This window comes from Dama dama, chromosome X, assembly GCF_033118175.1.
Source record: "Dama dama isolate Ldn47 chromosome X, ASM3311817v1, whole genome shotgun sequence".
NCBI lineage: Eukaryota > Metazoa > Chordata > Mammalia > Artiodactyla > Cervidae > Dama > Dama dama.
The window spans coordinates 6,691,629-6,704,268 of NC_083714.1; positions in this window are offsets into that span (position 1 = coordinate 6,691,629).

Consider the following 12,640-nt stretch of genomic DNA (forward strand, 5'->3'; position numbering starts at 1 on the left):
TCTTGTGCATTTGGGTTTCTGCATGTCTCAAAACTATGATGACTGCAGGGCTCCATCAGGCGCTGGGCTTAAGTTGGGTCTGAATGGTGAGATCTGCAAAGGATAATGATAATGACAATGACAAATAATTTGAGTGACACAGTGACAGAACTATGAAAGAAAGAGAGTGTATGATAGTATGAGTTTCACAGAGTTTACCACCATGGCAGGTGGAAGCTTTTAAGTGAGTGTTACAGAGTGAATGTGTGATTGGGTCAGGAATTTAAAATGACAGTGTGTGACGGGAAGAGGCAGAAACCATGACAGAGGGAGTGTGTGTCAGAGTGTCAGAGATGCATTCTAAGAGAGATGGGGTGTGAGAGAGAATACATGTGATGGAAAAAGCATTATAGAGTGATGCAGGAATATTATAGAAAGAGTGCATGTGACAGATAATCTGACTCAGTATGAGAAAGTATATGTGAGAGACTGTGTGAAAGAAAATGGGTCTGTCACACACATCAGTGTGAGACAGGGGATGAACCTGACAGTGGGAGGCAGCAGCCTGGGCAAGTGGGTCAATCCTCAGAGCCCATGTTTCCCCCAGGGCGGCCATGCCCAGGTCTCCAGTGGGAAGAAGTCAGCAAATTGACTTTGCTCTGATGCCCAAGAAGCACTGCTGTTAGAAAAGCTAGTGGGGAAAAAAAAAAAAAAAGCTAGTGAACATGGTGAAATTCCAGCAGAACTTTGCAAACCCATAAAGGAGGATGTCATCAAGGATTTGCTTTCAATATGTCAGCAAATCTGGAAGACCACAGGACAGGAGAAATCAACCCTCATCCCAATTGCCAAGAAGGGTAGTACCAAAGAATGTGTTAACCATCAGACAGTTGCACTCATCTCCCATGCTAGTAAGGCCATGCTTAAAATCTTGCATGCTAGGCTTTAGCATTGTGCGAACCAAGAATTTCCAGATGTCCAAGTTGGGTTTAGAAAAGAAAGAGGAACTAGACCTCAAATTGCCAAAAACCACTGGATTATATAGAAATCAAGGGAAGTTTAGAAAATCATCTCACACTGTTCCTCGACTAGGCTAAAGCCTTTGACTATGTGGACAATGACAAATTATGGAAAGCTCTCAGAGAGATGGGAGTGGCAGACCATACTACCTGTCTCCTGAGAATCTTGGGTGCGGGTCAAAAGGAAACAGAACCCTATGTAGAAAAACTGATAGGTCAAGATTGAGAAAGGAGGATGACAGGGCTGTCTTCTGTCACCCTATTTGTTTAATCTATATGCTGAGCACATCATGAGAAATGCCAGGCTGAATGAGTTACAAGCCAGGATCAAGATAGGTGGGAGAAACATCAAAAACCTCAGATATGTGGATGATACTACTCTAATTGCAGAAAGTGAAGAGGAACTAAAGAGCCTCTTGATGAAGGTGAAGGAGGAGCATGAAATAGCTGGCTTAAGGCTAAATATTTAAAAAACGAAGATCATGTCATCTGGCCCCATTACTGCATGGCAAAAAGAAGGGGAAAAGGTGGGAGTAGTGACAGATTTCCTCTACTTGGGCTTCACAATCACCATGGACAGTGACTGCAGCCATGAAATTACAGGATGATTGCTTCTTGGCAGGAACATGATGACAAAACTAGACAGGGTGTTGAAAAGTAGAGACATCACTCTGCGACAAAGGTTCATAGAGTCAAGGCTATGCTCTTCCAAGTGATTACATACAATTGTGAGAGTTGGGCCCTAAAGAAGTCAGAGCACCGAAGAATCTGTGTCTTCTAACTGTGGTGCTGGAGGGGACTCTTGAAAGTCCCATGGACAGTAAGAAGATCAAACCAGTCAATCTTAAAGGAAATCAACCCTGAATATTCACTGGAAGGATGGATGCTGAACCTGAAGCTCCAATATTTTGGTCATCTATGGGAACAGTTGACTCACTGGAAAAGTCCATGATACTGGGAAAGTTTGAGGGCAGAAGGAGAAGAGGGCATCAGGGGATAAGATGACTGGACAGCATCAGTGATACAATGGATATGAACTTGGGTGAACTCCAGGAGATGGTGAGGGTCAGGGAGGCCTGGTGCGCTGCAATCCATGGGGTCGCAGAGTCACACAGGACTGGGCGACTGAACAACAGCAAAAGCTGCCCAGGCCACATTGTTCCTAATCAGATTCATCAGTAATAAAGCTTATATTTGGGTTGAAACACATGGCAAGGGGGATGTGTCAAAGGTTGCAGATGCTAAGTTGGACCTGTTTGAAAGGAATGGGAAAGGACAGGCGGCAGGTGTGAGTAGATTTGGGCTTTTGAAAGACAGGTGGCGCTAGTGGTAAAGAATCTGCCTGTCAAAGCAAGGGACGCAACAGACACAGGTTCCATCCCTGGGTGGTGAAGATCCCTTGGAGAAGGAAATGGGAAGCCACTCTAGTATTCTTGCCTGGAAAATTCCACAGAGAGAGAAGCCCTGTGGGCTATAGCCTGTGGGTCGTAAAGACTCAGACGTGACTGTGCCCACACATACATATACACATATACTTTTAATCCAGAAGAAAGCAGAGGTTAGAGAAGTGGTTACAATTCAGGACACAGCAAGATAAAACATGATGAGGACTTCTGTGGGGGTTCAGTGGACAGGAATCCACCTGTCAATTCAAGGGACACTGCTTCGATGCCTGATCCGGGAAGATCCAACATGCCATGGAGCAAGTGAGCCCATGTCCCACAACTACTGAGCCTGTGCTCTAGAGCCCATGTTCTGCTATAAGAGAAGCCACCATGAGAAGACTGTGCACAGCAACTAGAGAGTAGCCTGCATTCCCTACAACTAGAGAAAGCCTGAGCACAGCAAGGAAGACCCAGCACATGCAAAAATAAATAAATAAAATCAACAGGAAGAGAATAGAGCAGGCCAGCTTCTCTGACTAAAAAGCAGTGCAGAGTTGGATTAGGGATCCTGTACAAAAGCCAAGTGTGAAGTAAAGCCTCACAGTCGCTAATAGATGACTAACTGAGCTCTCTGTCCCAGGTTCCCCTGTGGGTGCTACAAAGTGGGAGCCATGGACAGGCATTTTTACAGTTTTAGTTGTTGGTTTAGCAGATATTAATAGGGTTCACCATAATCCCTGGAGAAAAAACATGTCAAGGCAGAAGCAAATTCACATGGGTACATAGAGTAGGTGTGGATACCCTGGTCAGACATGTGCGAGGAAAGCCCAAAGAACATACCGAGCAAGGATCTAGCATATTGACTTCTGCTGTCACCCATACACAAGATGAAACTCATGAATTAAGCAGACCCATCTGAGGGTCTGACATTAGGGCAAAAGGAGAGTCAGTGGGACTTCTAGATGACTCTGACTCCTGCCTCCACAGGTGACACCATGAGGACACCCTCATACACTCCCACTGAGGGGACTGGTCACCGTTTCCCAGGAGCAGAAATGCTGGAGTTCAGGGATGTGCAGGCTTCACTGGATTCAGTCATGCCAGGCTGCTCTCTGCTATGGCTGCACCCATCTCCACTCCTACCATATCCCGCGACCTTTGGGGGTTTCCTCTGCTATAACTAGCCTATTTGTATTCTTTGCTAATTTCTGAAAATTGCAATTGCAGTTATCTTCTTGATGATCAGCAGGATATGAAAAATATCAGTATATTCTTGATATTAATCTGTCATGGACTGATAACAATGTTTAGGAAGTACTTCCCCACTCCAAACTCATAAGGATATTTTCTTAAATTTTCTGTAGTAGCTTTATTTATTTGATAACTTGGGCAACATTTTTGCTGGACACCATTCTAGGTCTCCATGTAGATTACTGTCTAGCCAGGAGAGACTGTCAAGAAATGAAAAAAAAAAAAAAAAAATGAGGGAGAACAAGATGGTGGAGGAGTAGGTGGACATGGAGCACATCCCTCTCCATGGATACATCAGGAATACACATTCAGACCCAGATATGCATGAAGAACACCAACTGAGAACAGACAGGAGTACCTGACCAACAGAAAAGAATATATAGAACCACGCAAAACTTGGTAGGATGAAGGAACTAGGGGGAAAAACATGAGTGTTAGTAGGATTAGAACTGCTCTCAGGGGGTGGGGCAACTGATGCACAGGCCCGATCCCCACATCAGGGCAATTATATGAGTCAGAGGAGAAACATTTAATGCTGGGAGTGAAACAGCTGATCTGTGGCAGCCTAAATGGAATGAGAATCAGACAGTCCTTGCTGCCACCATAGACAGCCCAGACAGGGACGCACATCCCCTGGAAGGCACAGCACAAAAAAGAAATCTATAGGCCAATATCACTGATGAACATAGATGCAAAAATCCTCAACAAAATTTTAGCAAACAGAATTCAGCAACACATCAAAACGCTCATACACTATGATCCACTTGGGTTTATTCTAGGGATACAAGGATTCCTCAAAATATGCAAATCAATCAATATGATACACCATATTAACAAATCAAAAGATAAAAACCATCTGATAATCTCAACGGATGTAGAAAAAGCCTTTGACAAAATTTAGAACCCATTTATGATTAAAATTCTTCAAAAAATAGGCATAGAAGGAACACACCATAACATAGGAAAGGCCATATATTATATGCCTAAAGCAAACATTATTCTTAATGGTGAAAAACTGAAAGCATTCCCCCTAAGATGAGGAACAAGACAAGGATGTCCACTTTCACCAACATTATTCAACATAGCTTTGGAAGTCCTACTGACAGCAATCAGAGATGAAAAAGAAATTAAAGGAATTCAGATCAGAAAAGAAGAAGTAAAGCTCTCGCTGTTTGCTGATGACATGATACTGTACACAGAAAACCCTAAACATAGTATCAGAAAATTACTAGAGCCAATCAGTGAATTTAGCAAAGTAGCAAGATACAAAATCAATACACAGAAATCACTTGCATTTCTACATACTAGCAATGAAAAATTAGAAAGAGAAATTAAGGAATCAATCCCATTCATCACTGAAACAGAAAGAATTAAATATCTAGGAATAAACTTACCTAAGGAGACAAAAGAAGTGCACAGAGAAAATTATAAGACACTAATGAAAGAAATCAAAGATGATAGAAACAGATGGCGAGATATTGCATGTTCCTGGGTAGGAAGAATCAATATTGTGAAAATGGCTATACTACCAAATGCAATCTACAGATCCAATGCAATCCCTATCAAATTACAAATGACATTATTCACAGAACTAGAACAAAAAACTTCACAATTCATATGGAAACACAAAGGACCCTAAATAGCCAAAGCAGTCTTTAGAAAGCAATGGAGTTGGTGGAATCAACCTTCCTGACTTCAGGTTATATTACAAAGATTCAGTCATCAAGACAGTGCGGTAATGGCACAAAAACAGAAATATAGACCAATGGAACAAAATGGAAAGCCCAGAAATAAGCCCATGCACCTATGGGTACCTTATTTTTTGCAAAGGAGGTAAGAATATACAATGGGACAAAGAGAGCCTCTTCAATAAATGGTGCTGGGAAAACTTGACAGCTACATGTAAAAGAATGAAATTAGAACACTTCCCAATACCATACACAAAGATAAACTCAAAATGTATTAAAGACCTAAATGGAAGACCAGAAACTATAAAAACTCTTAGAGGAAAACATAGGCAGAACACTCAGTGACATAAATCAAAGCAAGGTCATCTCTGATCCACCTCATAGAGTAATGGAAATAAAAACAAAGTAAACAAGTGGGACCTGATTAAACTTAAAAGCTTTTGCACAGCAAAGGAAACACTAAGCAAGGTGAAAAGACAACTCTCAGAGTGGGAAAAAATAATAGCAAATGAAACAACTGACAAGGGATTAATTTGCAAAATATACAAGCAGTTCATACATCTCAATACCAAACAAACAAACCAATCAAAAAGTGGGAAAACAGACCTTAACAGACATTTCTCCAAAGAAGACATAGAGGTGGCTAACAAACACACTAAAAGATGCTCAACATCACTCATGATTAGAGAAATGCAAATCAACACTTCAATGAGATATCGCCTCACACCAGTCAGAATGGCCATCATCAAAAAGTCTATAGACAATAAATCCTGGAGAGGGTGTGGAGAAAAGGGAACACTCTTGCACTGTTATAATTGATATAGCTACTATGGAAGACAGTATGGAGATTCCTTAAAAAACTAGGAATAAAACCACCATATGACACAACAATCCCACTCCTAGGCATATACCCTGAAGAAACCAAAACTGAAAAAGACACATGTATCCCATGGTTCACTGCAGCACCATTTACAATAGCTAGAACATGGAAGGAACCTAGATGTCCATCAACAGATGGATGGATAAAGAAATTGTGGTTAAATATACACAAGGGAATATTACTCAGCAATAAAAAGGAATGCCTTTGAGTCAGTTCTAATTTGGTGGATGAACCTAGAACCTATTATACAGAGTGAAGTAAGTCAGGAAGAGAAAGATAAATATAATGTTTTAACATATGGGATCTAGAAAAATGGTACTGAACAATTTATTTATAGGGCAGCAATTGAGAAACAGACAGAGATTAGAGTTTTGGACATGGGGAGAGGGGAGGAGAGGGTCAGATGTATGGAAAGAATAACACAAAAACTTATATAATCATGTAAAAAATAGATAGCCAATGGGAATTTGCTGTATGGCTAGGAAACTCAACCAGGGGCTCTGTACTAACCTAGAAGGGTGGGATGAGGAGGGAGATGGGAGGGAAGTTCAAAAGGGAGGGGATATATATGTCTACCTATGGCTGATTCATGTAGGGGTTTGACAGAAAACAACAAAATTCTATAAAGCAATTATCCTTCAATAAAAAATAAATTTAAAATGTGGAAAAAAAGAAACAAATAAACAACTACACTATGTAACCTATGGGAATATGGTGAGAACTATGGTAGGAAGTGCAACAAGAGAAAGGAGAGGGGGTGCTTGGAGAAGTGGTTTTCCATTTTCAACCAGGTGGTTGGGGTCAGCTTTGTTGTGAAGCAGAGACTGAGTGAGGACTGGAGGGAGGTTTGGGAGCATGAGGAGACCAGTGTGACTGGAACAGAGTTGGTGAAGAGGAAAGCAGCAGGATGGGGGGCCGAGAGCTGACAGGGACTGGATGTGGAGGCCTCAGGGGACATGCTAAGGGCTTGTGCTCACAGTGAAGTGGGAGGTGGTGGAGGGTGGCTGTGGGTTGAATTGTGTCCCCCAGGAAAAAAAAAATGTTGAAGTCCCAACCCCTGGGGCCTGTGGATTGACTTGTTTTGGAATTAGGGTTTTGCAGTTATAATTAGTTGAGTTCACACTGTGTTACAGTGGACCTAATCCAATGACTGGTATGTTTGTAAGAAAGCCATGTGAACACACACAAAGAGAGGCTGTGTGAAGACAGGGGAAGAGTTGGAGTGAAGTGTCTACAAGGCACAAGTCTAGAAGGCCAGACTGCAGGCCACCACCAGAAGCTACGAGAGAGGCCTGGAACTGACTCCCTCACTGCCATCAGAAGGAATCAGCCTTGCCAACATCACAGTCTCAGACTCCTGGCCTCCCGAACTGTGAGAGAATAAATTTCTCTTGTCTGAAGGCATCTCCTTTGTGGTACTTTATGATGGAAGCCCTAGGAACCTCGTACAATTATCAACAGAGCAGTGATATAATCTGACTGATATTTTTGATTCATAAAGTCCGGGTACATATTGTTTGTATTGTTTTACATGCTTATTGATATTGACTTCATACATGAAAGACTTGCTTACTGGAAGGTCACAAAGTTCTCATCTGAGTCCTTAACTTTTTTATCCATTTAGCTTTTGCCTGTAAAGCTCTGAGCATTTGAACATAATCTTTGTGAATGTCTGAAGGTAAGTACACAAGGCAATGGAGGTTTGTTTTTCCACATATGGATCTAGATTTTCCACAACCATTTGTTCAACAAGACTATCCTCCCTCCATTGAATTATCTATACTCCTCTGCTGAATATCCACTGACCACATACATATGTCTGGAAATGCTTCTGGACTGTCAGTCCTGTTCCATGGATCCACAGTTCAAGTACTGGACATGTAGAGTAAGTTATGAAATTAGGCTGTGTTAGTCTTTTAGTTTGTGCATAGTCACAATTGTTTGGGCTATCGTTGAGCTTCTATTCTCACATAAATTTCAGTGTCAGCTCATCAGGGACTTCTCTGGTTGTCCAGTGGTTGAGATTCTACCTGCCAATGCAGGGAACACAGGTTCAATCCCTGCTCCGGGAAGAGCCCACAAGGTGCAAGGCGACGAAGCCTAAGCGCCACAACCCCTGAGCCTGTGCTCTAGAGCCTGCCAGCTGCAACTACGGAAGCTGGAGTGCCTAGAGCCTGTGCTCCATAACAGGAGATGTAATTGCAATGAGAAGCTTATCTGCTGCAACTAGAGCATAGCCCCCACTCACCACAGATAGAAAAATCCCATGTGTGCAGCAGCAAAGACCCAGACAAGCCAAAATTACATAAACAAACAAACAAATGAATCTTTTAAAAAAGAATCTGCCTCACAGTGCAGGGGACGTTGCTTCGATCTCTGGTCAGGGAACTAAAATCCTACATGCAGTGGAGCAACTACTGAGACTGGGCATCACAACTGGAGTGTCTGTGCACTGCAACAAAAGATCCTGTGTGACACAGTGAAGTTTTCACATTCCCCAAATAAGACTCAATGCAGTGAAATAAAGAAAGAAAATATTTGTTTAAGAAATCAGGTCATCAATTTCTACAAAAATATTTGCTGGCATTTTGATGGACTCTACAGATGAGTTTGGGGGATATTGAGCCCTGAACAGTATCAATTTTTCTCAGCAGACATGACTGAAGAACACGCATGTGATCTATCTATGCATTTTAGGTCTTCAATTTCTCCCATGGCTTTCACAGACAAATTTGTGTGACAAATTTTCTTAAATGTACCCCAATGTTTCATAAAGGGTAAGGAGCCCTGTGTGTCTCAATCCAACTAGGCAAAGTGGTACTGGAAATGGGAAGTTATGAAGGCAGAGAAGATGCAGGCTGGACCAGGTAGGACTTTTCAGGCCTCTGAAAGGCTGTGGCTTCAACTCTGACTGAGAGGGAGCCAGCTGGAGGTTTTGGAGAGAATTACAGGACCTGACAGGTATGAAGGCAAACTAGCAGCTTCAGCAGTCCATATATGGGGTGAAAGTAGCTGAATGATTCCAAGTTTGCTGACTAAAGAAAGGAGAATCAGACGACAGCCCCATCCCCCTGGTGACCTGGCTTCACAATTCGGGGCCAGTTTGGGTAGCATTGTCTAGAAAGGGCAGTCCCCAGTGCCCCTTCTCAAGGTTTTGCCCTTTCCTCCAGCTATCCTTTGTAAACTCTCCCCTCCCACTTTGGTGATTTACCCACAAAAACTCTCATTTGTCTCCTTTTTTACCACGTGGTTGGTGGTTTCTTAGCTAAGAGCCAATCCCTTAGCAAGAAAATTAAGTAATACACAAAACTGTGGTACCTCAATTCAATAATAGTGAATACTTTGCTATCGGAAGTGAAAAACGGAACAAATCAACAACAATAACAACAAAACCACCTTGGTTTAAGCCAAAGGGAGAATTTCTGGGTCTGTGTAACTAAAAGGTACAGAGGTAGTTTCTGTCTTCAGGCAAGGCTGGATCCAGCATTTGGTTCCCTGAGATCTACCTTCTTGCTCTAGCTCCTCCTCTGTCCCTTGCCAGCCTGCCTCCCCTACAGCTCCCAAACTGTCACTGGTTGGATGATATCAACACAGCTGGAGGAAAGCAGTACTCCAACTGGCCTGGTTGAGCCACCTGCCCACTCCTGGAATCAGAGGTGAAGTCAACTCTATCATAATCATAATGGGTGAGAGAAAAGGAAAGGGATGATTTCCCAGGGTGACAGGAGGATACCAGAACCAAGAGAAGGAAAATGGATGCCGGGTGATAAAATCCACTGATGTCCTCGATGCTGGTATAAACTTTTCATCAAATTCAAAATCAATCTCTAATGTTTTTTAAGCGAGATAGGAAAGATTCTTCATTTATGGGAGCATGGGCCCTGCTACAGACCCTGACTCTGGGGGTCCACATCCACTTCTTGGGGGAGTCCTGTTCCCAATGCTCCCTCACAAACCTTTGCTGAATTAAAGTTTCTAAGTGTTTTTTTTTTCAAGAGGGAAATGGGGCAGACCATTATTTCCCAAAGCAAAATCATTTCGAAAGTCATGATTCTTTATGAATATATTTAATCAACATGGAAATCTAATTATTGATAGTTTTTCCTAATGTCCAGTGATGACATTAGCAGTTGAGGGGTGCTCATTCTGGGTGGTTATACTCTGCACTGCCCCACATGTTCATATGGTTGGAATGTACTGAAAGACAGCAACACGCCAGGCCCAGAATTCTGCAATTTGCTTTCATCTCTTTCCGTATTAGTTCCCAGCTATCTGGTTTGCTCTCTGATTGCCATATGTTATTCCAGCAGGATGAACTCACCATGGTTTTTACTCAACATTTCCCCCTGTATTTACATTCTACTAATCTTTCACAATTACAGACAATGCATTAAATAATACTGTGGTTGATTTTGCCTTGCTTATATATACAAGAATTTTCCTATGATACATTCCCAAAAGAGGGTCAAAGGATATATGCATCTTAAAATGTAATAGAAAGTGCCAATCAAATGTCCAGATAGATTTTTACTACCACTCTGATACTGGATAAGGGTCCTTGTTTTGGCTTCCAGCGGCTTCCTGGTGATCCAGTGGTATAGAGTCTGCCTGTCAATTGAGGGCACATGGGTTCAATTCCTGGGCCAGGAAGATTCCACATGCCCAGGGCAAATAAGCTTGTGTGCCACAACTACTGAGCTCACCACGATCTAGAGTCCGTGTTCCTCGACAAGAGAAGCCTCTGTAATGAGAAACCTGAGAACAGCAATTAGAGAGTAGCCCCCGCTGGCTCCAAGTACAGAAAACCTGCACACAGTTAACAACACATGGCACAGCCAAAAATAAAGAATCTTCATAAATAAAACTTTTAAAGAGTCCCTATTTCCAACTATAGCCTTCTCAGACATTGAAGATTTCTGTTAATTAAGTTCATCCTACACTAAGATATGACCTGTTCCTACAGAGCCAATCTTAAAAAGTAAAACCAAAAGGATCAAACTGTTTCCAAGCAACTTAACAGGATTCGAGAATAAAGCTCAAGAATAAATTTAGGAATAGAAAAATATCAAGCCTCGAAGGGAAATTTGATATTGCTTGGCATCCAATCTAAAATTACCAGGAGGCAAAGAAGCAGAAAATTCCAATCCCTTATTACAGAAATAAGTGTGTTGCTGTTGTTCATTCCCTCAGTCATGTCTAACACTTTGGGACCCCATGGACTGCAGCTCTCCAGGCTTCCCTGTCCTTCACCGTCTCCCAGAACTTGCTCAAACTCATGTCCATTCAGTCGGGATACCATCCAACCATCTCATCCTTGTGTCGTGTTCCCTTCTCCTCCTGCCTTCAATCTTTCCCAGCATCAGTGTCTTTGCCAATGAGTTGGCTCTTCATATCAGGTGGCCAAATTGTTGGAGATTTTAACAGAAATCAGTTAAAATGCATAAACTGGAAAGGAAGAAATAAATATGAATTTATTTACAGACAAAAATGGGATCTACAAAAGAGCTATTACAATTAATTAGTAAGTTTAGCAAGGTTTCAGGATACAAGGATACTCTTGAGAGTGCCTTGGACTGAAAGGAGATCGAAGCAGTCAATCGCAAAGGAAATCAGTCTTGAATATTCATTGGAAGGACTGATGCTGAAGCAGAAGCTTCGACACTTCGGCCAGCAGATGCAAAAAGTTGACTCACTAGAAAAGACCATGATGCTGCAAAAGATTGAAGGCAAAAGGAGAAGGGGACCATAGAGGATGAGATGGTTAGATAGCACCAGCAACTCAGTGGACATGAACTCGAGCAAATTCCAGGAGACAGTGGATCTCAGAGCCTGGTGTGTTACAGTCCATGGGGTTGCAAAGAGTAGACTGGACACAACTTAAGAGACTGAAAAACAACAACATTCTGGTATTCTATGTGTAAATCTAACTATAAAACTGAGAAAATATTCCAAAATCAATACTGAATGGCAGTATACAACTTTCTTATTCTCCCACTTCTTACATTGTTTTCACTTATGTTGTACTCCTTGAATACCTGGATTGCAGAACCTCTCCTCCTACTGAAAGACAAATGCAGTATTCGAGGAAGTGCAGAAGCTAAAACTAAAGTCAGAGACAGCACAGTAGCTCAGTTTTATTTTCTGCAGTTAACAATCACCAAACAAACTGTGGACCCTGAGCCCCCAAACAGCAGCACAGGCACAACATGAAGCCTGATCAAACTACTGTGGAAAGCAATGCCCTCGGGAAGGACACTTGAGGCTAGGGCACATAGGCTAGGTTTAAGTCCCTTTTCCATGCTGAGGCTTAGCAAAAAGGCGGGGGCACAAAGTGCTGCAAGGTTCGCATCACCAGGGAAAGCTGGTCCAGACAGAAGGCGATGGACGTCTGGAGAAGGCAATGGTCTTCAGCAGTCAATCGGCTAAAATGGAGGGAAC